We start from the raw sequence: 9354 nt of genomic DNA, 5'->3' as shown, positions 1-9354 counted from the left end.
TGCTCACCTTCCTAGACCTGGATGGAGGTGGGGGTTCCTTGGACTTCCCACAGGGCAGGGAACCCTGATTGCTCTTTGGGCTGACGAGGGAGGGTGACTTAATTGGGGGAGGGGTAGGGAACTGGGAGGCGGTGGTGGGGAAGAGACAGAAATCTTTAATAAAAAATAAATTTATAAAAAAATGGAGAAAATGAGGTAATCACAAGCATCCATTCCTCTCTCTCTGCTTCCTGACTGTGAGTGTAATGAGTCTCCTTCAACCTCCTGAAGCCTTGAGTTCCCTGTCATGATGAGCTCTTCTCTTGAACTCTGAGTTGAAATAAATCCTGGGTTATTTGAGTTTATTTTTGGTGATATTTTACCATAGCAACAGGAAAATAAAATAACATACCAATCTTCATATGATCAGCAGCTTCATTATAACTTTTAGCATATGATGCACTGATCTTGAATAGGCCCAGACAGGCTAACTACCCGAGACCAAGACCTCCATCATTGAGAAACATCAAATCTCTCTTGTTTTCCAATATGATTTCTGGGTACTCTTGCCATGGCAGAAAGTTGACTCTCAGAGTCATCTACAAGGTTTTGGTCAATCATATCTAAATTAAAACATCAAACCTTTTTGACCTTCAGGGGCAAGATGAATCATGTACATCAACATGGCCTCCAGAAGCAGTATGAATCCTGGGCCACCTAAGGCCTTGTTGGTCTCCATGGTCTGTGTTGCTGCCAAAAACATGTGGAAGTTCATGATCCATGTTGCCACTGGTTATTTTGAGAAGAAAACTTCTTTTGATGTGATATCATTGACTGCAGTCTCACAAGTGATAAAGGCTTCTATGACAACCGTCCATCCTAAAAAATCTAGATAGGAAGACAGGATATTATAGAGAGTCCTTTAAATTGTAATAAAGATTCTAAAGTTCAGCTCTTCACGGTAGGGATAGTGAGGAAGAACTTAAGGGGCTCACCTGTGGGAGTTTGACCATGCTCCATAGAATATATGGTCAAAATAAAGCAGATTTGATATACTTTCTTTTTAATTTTAGGGGAATATATAAGGGTAGAAGGATGGATTTGTGAAGAATAAGAAGCAACTGTGATTCAGGTGTATTATATAAAATTCCAAATAGTCAATAAAAATATTAATTTAAAAATATTATATTAGAAAATTATTTTAAAATTGATAAATTGTTTTTGGCAGCACTCATTTAATTTTATTAAAGCTCTTTAGTCAGGTTCTTACTGTATGTTGTTTAAATGGATTGCTTAACTCTGGTGGTTCACTTTTCTGTCCCATTATTGAAATAAATAACCACACAGAGACTTACTTGTTCTTAATTATAAATTCTTAGCCTATAGCTTAGGCTTATTACTAACTAGCTCCTGCAATTTAAATTAACCGGTATTTCTATCTATAATCTACCTTTTTTACTGTGGCATGTTCATCTTGCTTCTCCCTGCATCTCCCTTTTACATCTCTGTTTTCTCTTTTTCCCTGTCCACAATTCCCACCTTACTTCTTCCTGCCTAGTTATTGGCCATTAACTTTTTTAAAGGCTTCAAATGTATTTCAAAAAGGTGATACTGCATTACTGCTCCATTTCTCAGAAAAATATCAAATTGAAGGTATCAGGAACAAATCAAACATAGTACACCAATAAAAAAAAAATGCACAGCGTAACCATCTAAGATAGGCAAGGCTAAGAGCTACTGTCAGACCTTCAACACACAGCAACCCTGTTTCCAAGACTGTACTAGGCCTATCAAGGAAAGCTGTGAACAGCAATATCAGACAGAGAAGGACATTGATTCTTGAAGAGTCTTTACCCAAGAAAAACATTGAGGCAAGTTAACACAAGACTTTTTCTTAAAGATATACTAAAATGAAAATCTCTAAGAGAAAATGTCTTCCTTAGGACATGAAGGGGTTATATATGAGATATAACAGAACCGTATGTATGTTGTAACCTCTGCGGACACTTGTCTGAATTCTCACCTGGGAGAGAGTGGAGGAACTGTGCTAGGTCATTGGAGGATGTTTAGGTTTTGTGGTATATATGTGGCAGTGTCTCTGGAGTTGGAGGAATAAAGTTGAAAAAGTAATTAAAACATGAGGAATGAAGGAAGGAGGGAGGGATGGAAGGAAGAAAGCAAGGGAGGAAAGAAGGAAACAGGAATGACCAAGATTAATGGAGCTCTCTGAGTTCACTTTGCTTTGATTCAACAATCAACACATTTCAGGAATGTACCAGACAGACTTGAGAAAGCAATATACCACAGACTTTGATTTGTTAAATAACACCCCTCCCTTGCCCTCTGCCTTCAAGCATACTCCCTAGAGTATTACAGGCAGGGACGATCTATCTATTGGGAAGAACCCCTAACACTTTTCCAGGGTCGAATTCTTGGCTAGTCCAAAAATAACCTTTCTTTTAAGGGTTGCGGGAAACTAGACACTGCAACTTGTATTTAGTATCGGCGGCGTTTATTTGGAGCAAATTCAGCTCCAGGAGAAGGACGGTTGAAAGCAGGAGGATTTCCACCAGTTGCTCCAATTCCTTCCAGCAGCTTGGCAGAAACGTTCAGTTGTTGGTGGGGTCAATCCCAAAATTCAATCTGGCGTCATAGTGGCAGGTCCTGGAGGAGCTGGGGTACCAGTTGGCACAGGAGCAGGGGGCATGGCACCTCTATTGTTTATGCCCATAGCACCTCCCACAGTCATTTGGCCCATCCACATCTCTTGTTCTCTCACATCAGGGAAGGTTTCCTTGAATCCTTCCTGCTGTCGCCGCATCATTTCTTCTTGTTACCGCTGCATTTCTTCCTCACGGCGCCTGCGTTCCTCCTCCTGCCTGAGCTCTAGCTGCTGTTTCTGAACCTCTTGGTTATCCAGCAACTCCATTCTCCGAAGCTCTTCTTGACGCCTCATCAAATCCTGCCCCATTAGCATAACCTGGTGTTCATGGCGTGTTGCCTCCATCTCCATCTCCAGCTTCTCACGAGCCTCCTTGATTTTGTGGTCCACTTGATCTTGCTGTTGCTTCTCCATCTCAGTGAGTGCCTTCCAGAGCATGGCACACTCATACTCAAAGGACCCAGCTGTGCTGATCTGAGTGGCTTTTCTCACTCCTGATGAAATTGCTGGTTTTTTATAACCAGCTTCTCTGGAAGTCCCTCATCATCATCTAACTGGTCCATAGGTTCCACAGTCAGGCCGAGGAAATGCGGTTAGCAAGAAGGAGCCTTCGCTGCATCTGCCCAGAGCATTGCGAGCAGCTGGTTTCCCTGAGAATTCAACAATGCCTTTCCTTGAGGGCCTTCCTCAGTCATCCACAATGACGACAGCCCTCTCCACCTGGCCAAACACAGAAAAGGCTTCTTCCAACAGCTCATTGGACACATACTGAGGAAAGTTGCGGACTGCAAGGGATGCACTATGACAGGCAAAGCGCACAAGTAGCTGCTTTCCACGTAGTGGCATATTATCCAACTCCACTTTGGCAATTTCCGCTAGGGTTCTTGTTTCCAAGAGAATAAAACCAAAGCCTTTGTCTTTAGGAAAGACAACCTCTCCTGCTTTCCCATATTTCTCAAAAAGTTTCCTCATTCCCTCCTCAGCGATGTCAGGAGGAAGATTGCCCACAAAGAGACGGCTTCGTTGGATGAAAGTCTTCTCTCCTGGTTTCCTAAAGTTCTTCAGGTCAATGGTTAAAACTTCATTCTGGCTGCTGGCCTGCTGTCCATTTGCAGGTGTTGGTGGAGGTGGCTGCTGCTACTGCTGCTGCTGCTGCTGATGGCGCGATGCTGCTGATGGTGCTGATGTTGATGGTGCTTCCTTAGAGAATGGCTCTGTTTCTGCAAGTTAAAGGGTTTATTGCTCTGCATGTTTGCACCCCTCTGACCACAGTTCTTTGCTCAGAGTAACAGCGACGCTGCACGGCCTCCACCGTCTGAAGAGGCCATTAACTTTTTATTAAACTAATGAGAATAGCATATCTTCATGGTGTACAAAAAGGCTTTCCCATAACATAACTCTAAAAAAATAGTCATTGAATATTAAGTAGCTGTTATCATTATATAAACATAAGTCGGTATTGACTACTAAAGGTCAAACTTCCACTAAGTGCTATTAAATTGTCAGACTTTTCTGTTGTCTACACTTCCTTTTCCTTTTCTATAAAATACACGTTTTAAATATGGTAGTATGTTTAAAACAGATTCATTTTTGGAGAAAAATGCCTGCAATAGAGAATGTTTTCCTGAGCTCACTTTGGAAGCAGTGAAGCTAATCAAACTAAACGTAGTTTAATACAGTATTGGAACACAGTTAAAGGTTACTTTATAATATTTCATAAAAATTTAAGGAATTGAGGAAATGGATCATTTGGTAAAATACTTGCAATGCAAGCAAGAGGACCTAAGTCCTGATCCTGTATACCCATCTGAAAAATCTGGGCTGGGAAATCCCATGTCTGTGATGTGGAAATAGAAGGGTTATTAGTGCTTCCTAAATGCACTTCCTAGATTAATCAGTGAGTTCTAGGTTCTGTGAGTGACCATGTCTCAATAAATAAGGTGGGAGGTGTTTGAGAACAACATCTGACTTCAGTCTCTGGTATGCGTATTTATGCATCCACATTCATGAATGCTTCTTTATCCATACACAGAAGGTTATGAATATATACAAAAACATATGTACATAAAAGTTATACATTTCCTATAACTTTGGGAGAAAATACTACTTAAAATTTAAGTTTAGCTAATGTTGATTTATTAAATAATTTTGAAATATGCTACAGTTATCAGGAACAATGAGAAATACTGAAATTGTAACAGTGAACAAGGAAATAGCTCATTTATACTCATTAAACCTTTTTTTGTATGCCATTCACAGAAGATTAAATGAACTGTTCCCTCACAAAGGTTAGGCATAACATGTGGAATCAAGCCAACATATTCTCCTGGCTAACTAAAGCCATACTGTGGGTCAAACCATTTTATAAAATATCACACACCATCTAAAATATGTAATTTTTCCAAAAAATATGCAAAACAGGAGAGATCAAGAGAGAAGACAGCTGTAGTCTTCATTCTTTCAGGAAACAGCAGACTCTTATCCTGCCAGCACTCTATGATGGGATGGATACAGAATCCAGGATTTCTATCTAGGAGGCAGTAAACCATTCAAAGTTAGGTTAAAGAACCCATTATTGAGAAAGGCAAAAGGACATATCTGGAGAGAAAGGGAAGGTATACACAGAAGTGGAAGAATCTGCCTCTTTGCATATAGGTTCTGTGAAGGAATTTGTGATGAGAAAAGATCAGTCCAGCTGGACTTGGTGGTCTCATTCTTACAATGCTAGTGAGAATTTAAAAGGTAGAAGCAACTTTTTTTCTGTTTTAATCATTACTATTAACTAATGTTAATATATGTTAAGAGCAATATCAAAAGTTAAGCATCACCAAGCTCTTACCATGTTTCAGGTACAGAAATAGTGCTGAGGTTAATTATCCTTGAAAGTCTCAAAATTTTCACTACTTTACAGAAGCTTTTAAATCTTGGAACTGAAATCTGAATGGAAGAAAACTTGAGTCAAGATATTGAACCATACAGCCCAAATGGGGGAGGTGGTTGTCAGGTCTCAAGTTCAGTAGGAATGACAAACCACAAGTAGTATCTACTCTAAGTGTCCTGAGATAGATTGTGGCTGAGTCCAAAAAGGGAGGAAATTTTCTGACTATAAAAAATACTTCCAAATATATCAAGAAAAAAACCTGAGTGGCTGTGGGACCAAGGATGATGCTAGTGATTTCAATGATCACTGTTTCCTACAAAAGCATTCCCTTTATAAATGTTCTTAAGGGGATCAATAGCAATCTATCAGTGTTGCAAATGGGTCTCCCCATTTAATTATACATTGGACTCTCATGTCAAGTTTCTCTGTGCCTAAAGCCAACTTTCTTCTCAATGTGTCTTAAATGTTGTCATACAAATTGAAGGTGGCAGTAGTTACTCCTTCACTAAATATTGTGGAAGTTTCAGTTAGTTACAACATGCAAAGTACTAATATGTTTTAACAGATTGCATTGCAACCCTCAGGATAGCACAGCTCTGTAGATCAAACTATTTCACAAAAGAACTTGCTACATGTTTGGGTTTGGTTATACCCAAGGAGTTAAAATTTTTATAATTATCATTTTTCTCCAACTAAGAGTTTACAGAACCTAAGTATATTAAGTATTCTTTTCAGTTTTTGTGAAAATTGAAAATTTGAGGTCTCAGATAATACTTCTGAAAGACAAGTATGACTCTGCCTTTGGTGCCCTTTAGATTGAAATTGTGCTTGCCTGGATATTTTTTGTCATCATTTGATTAAATTCTTTACTCAAAAATTCATACAAACTTAATCTTTACAAAAGCTTTTCTTGACTATAAACTTAGATAACAAACATGTTTCATCATCCTAAAGGAAAGAGGGAAGATAATCCATTTTGCACAGTAATTTTACAATTGTAACTGAATTAGTACTCATTGCAATGGACAAGAAATTTATGTGCAGTGGCCATTTTCCCCCTTTGGATTGTGTCACAATAGAATCATTCTCATGCATGTAAGAGACAACATTAGTAGTGCTGTTCGAAGTATATTCAACATAAGTTGTCTCATTCTCTTTATTTCTAGTTTGTCCTAACACATTTAAGTGCTGTTTATGATTTTCGTTTTTGTACTCACTGACATCAAGCAGTTTTCTAAGAGACAACAGAACTGTATGTTTTCTAATTTCTGTTGCAATTAAAATAAATCATTCTAAAGAAAGGGATAAGATGGTTTCAAAGAAGATATTTTGGAACAACCATTTCTGTGGACCCTGCATTTTCTCAAGTGTGGTGGTGATCTGGCTCTGTCTTCTCCATGGTTGCTTCGCAAAGCAGATGTGGCTGCCTACCATCTTACAAAATGCACAAAGGTTCAGGTTCTGGCTCAGATCTAAACATCATATCTACTAGCAGAATTGGTTACAATGGAAGCCATTTTAACAGTAAATGATTTCCAATTCAATTATTTCTTTTTGAATAGTTCTGTGGCATTTGTCAATCTGGTAACTTGATATAACCATGTATACTTATATGATATAGAGCCAATTATTTCTGATGTTGTAATTAAGGCAAATGGATTGATAATACAAGAGATAATCTATAAAGAAACAAAAATTTGTTTAAGTAGCAGAAATACCCAAAGGTTCCTATAAAACTTCTTGGCAGCAAAACAAAGCATAAAAAAGCCAGGATAGTTTATGCTAGAAAACAAGGTTGTTACTTGTTGATTTTAAACAAAAGTTTTTATTCCAACTGGTACCACAGTCATTCAGTCCCAAGAGGGACTTAGGTTAAGTATAAACTGATTAATATAATATAATATAATATAATATAATATAATATAATATAATATGAGGCTTATATTAATTTTAAACTGTTTGGCCTATTGCACAGGCTTGTTGCTAACTAGTTCTTACAACTTAAATTAACCAATAATTCTTATCTATAGTTAGGCATGTGTCTTGGTATCTTTTCTCAGTATGGCGTTCTCATCTTGCTTCCTCTGTGTCTGATTTACACTTGCATCTCCTCCTTTCCTCTTCCCAGAATTCTCCTAGTCTGGTTGCCCCAACTATACTTTCAGCATGGCCACTGAACAATCAGCATTTTATTAAACCAATACAAGTGACAAAATTTTACAGTTTTTTTAAAAATATTTATTTATTTATTATGTATACAATATTCTGTCTGTGTGTATGCCTGCAGGCCAGAAGAGGGCACCAGACCCCATTACAGATGTGAGCCACCATGTGGTTTCTGGGAATTGAACTCAGGACCTTTGGAAGAGCAGGCAATGCTCTTAACCTCTGAGCCATCTCTCCAGCCCCTACAGTTTTTTTAAAGACTATTATCTCATAGCATTTGATGACCTGGAAGCTTTATTTATACTGAATCCTTTTCACAGTTCTGGAAAGTGGTAATCATAATATTGGAGGAGAAAATTCATCACCAGTCTTATTCAGGTGAAAACTCTGATCTACACTGATGAACTACCTGTCACTGGTACAATATACCCACTGAGGCAATAGTGGTGTAGATGTCATAGAAATAGTCAGTCCCTTTCTGATTGAATTTAAGGCCTACTCCACAAGATAGAACACATACCTGCCACAGTTATCAGGGCCAAGAACTTGTAAGAAAGCCAGTTATAGGTTCTCAGGGAGAGTGTACTACTACAAGTCTGCTAATAGAACATAATATAAAACTGGTTCTTAATGACTTGTACCCTTAAAATAAACCTCATTAAAGAAACTTATCTTTGCAGTAGGTAGTAATGAGCTTAGTAACCCACAAATAGTCAAGGTACTTGGAATACTTGATTGCAGATTGCTCATCTCTAATGAGACATCTTTATTATATACCCCATACACTAGGATTAATAATCATTTCAGAATAGGAGAAAGGAAGATTACAAAAGTCAGAGTCTTCTACATTTTATCTATCTATTTATTTGTTTATTTGTTTGGAAATGAGTATAAGAACACAGTGTTTTCCGTACACAACCTTATTGTTGCACATGTGAACTTTAAGCAGATGTGACAGTACCCACCTGATCTACAAGCTCAATCTAGAAAAAAATCACAACATGGATATCAGAGGTGGACATAGAGCACCTTCCGTGATGAGGAGCTATTGGCAAGAGAAATTCAATTTTCTTTACTATTCTGTTTGATCTAACACAGAGCAGTGGTAGTTACACAAATAAGAGTATAAAGGCAGTTTCTAAATTTTACTTAAAATTTAATAGGGACAAAACATGGGTAGGAAGGAATAGAGTGAGTCTTGAAAATTAAATGTTTAAAATACGTTAGATTTGTTAGTATAAAATAAAAATTGAGAAAAACTTGTAACTCTAAGTAATAAGAAAAGCAGCCATAAACTCTATAAAAACATATAAGTGGTTATAAGATATAAAGGGAAGGATAGCCAGGTTCAAATGCATAGCCTCAGAAAAGGTTGGTAAAAGAAGTACTCAAAGTAAAGAGCATGAATTACCTTGGGAAGAGGAAATACATGAGATTTCCTGGATAAAAGGAGAGAAGAGAGGGAAAAGGATGGGAGATGAAAACACTAGGTATTGTGATGGACGAGTTGGAGGAGGGATGGAGAGAAATGGCAATGAAAAATAGATAGATAGATGATAGATAGATAGATGATAGATAGATAGATAGAGACAGACAGACAGACAGACAGACAGACAGACAGACAGACAGACAGACAGACAGACAGACAGATAGATAGATAGATAGA

At 37.9% G+C, this 9354-nt stretch overlaps 1 protein-coding gene and 1 pseudogene across 5 annotated transcripts in view; both read right to left on the bottom strand.

Moving 5' to 3' along the window:
• Nucleotides 1-9354, bottom strand: part of Ralyl (RALY RNA binding protein like) — a 781615-nt gene that overhangs the window by 307093 nt on the left and 465168 nt on the right. The gene's annotated exons all lie outside the window — the stretch shown is intronic.
• LOC101981111 lies at nucleotides 2474-3891 on the bottom strand (annotated as a pseudogene).

This window comes from Microtus ochrogaster, linkage group LG5 (genome assembly GCF_000317375.1).
Source record: "Microtus ochrogaster isolate Prairie Vole_2 linkage group LG5, MicOch1.0, whole genome shotgun sequence".
NCBI classification, from domain to species: Eukaryota; Metazoa; Chordata; class Mammalia; order Rodentia; family Cricetidae; genus Microtus; species Microtus ochrogaster.
This window is presented reverse-complemented; position numbering and strand designations above follow the sequence as displayed.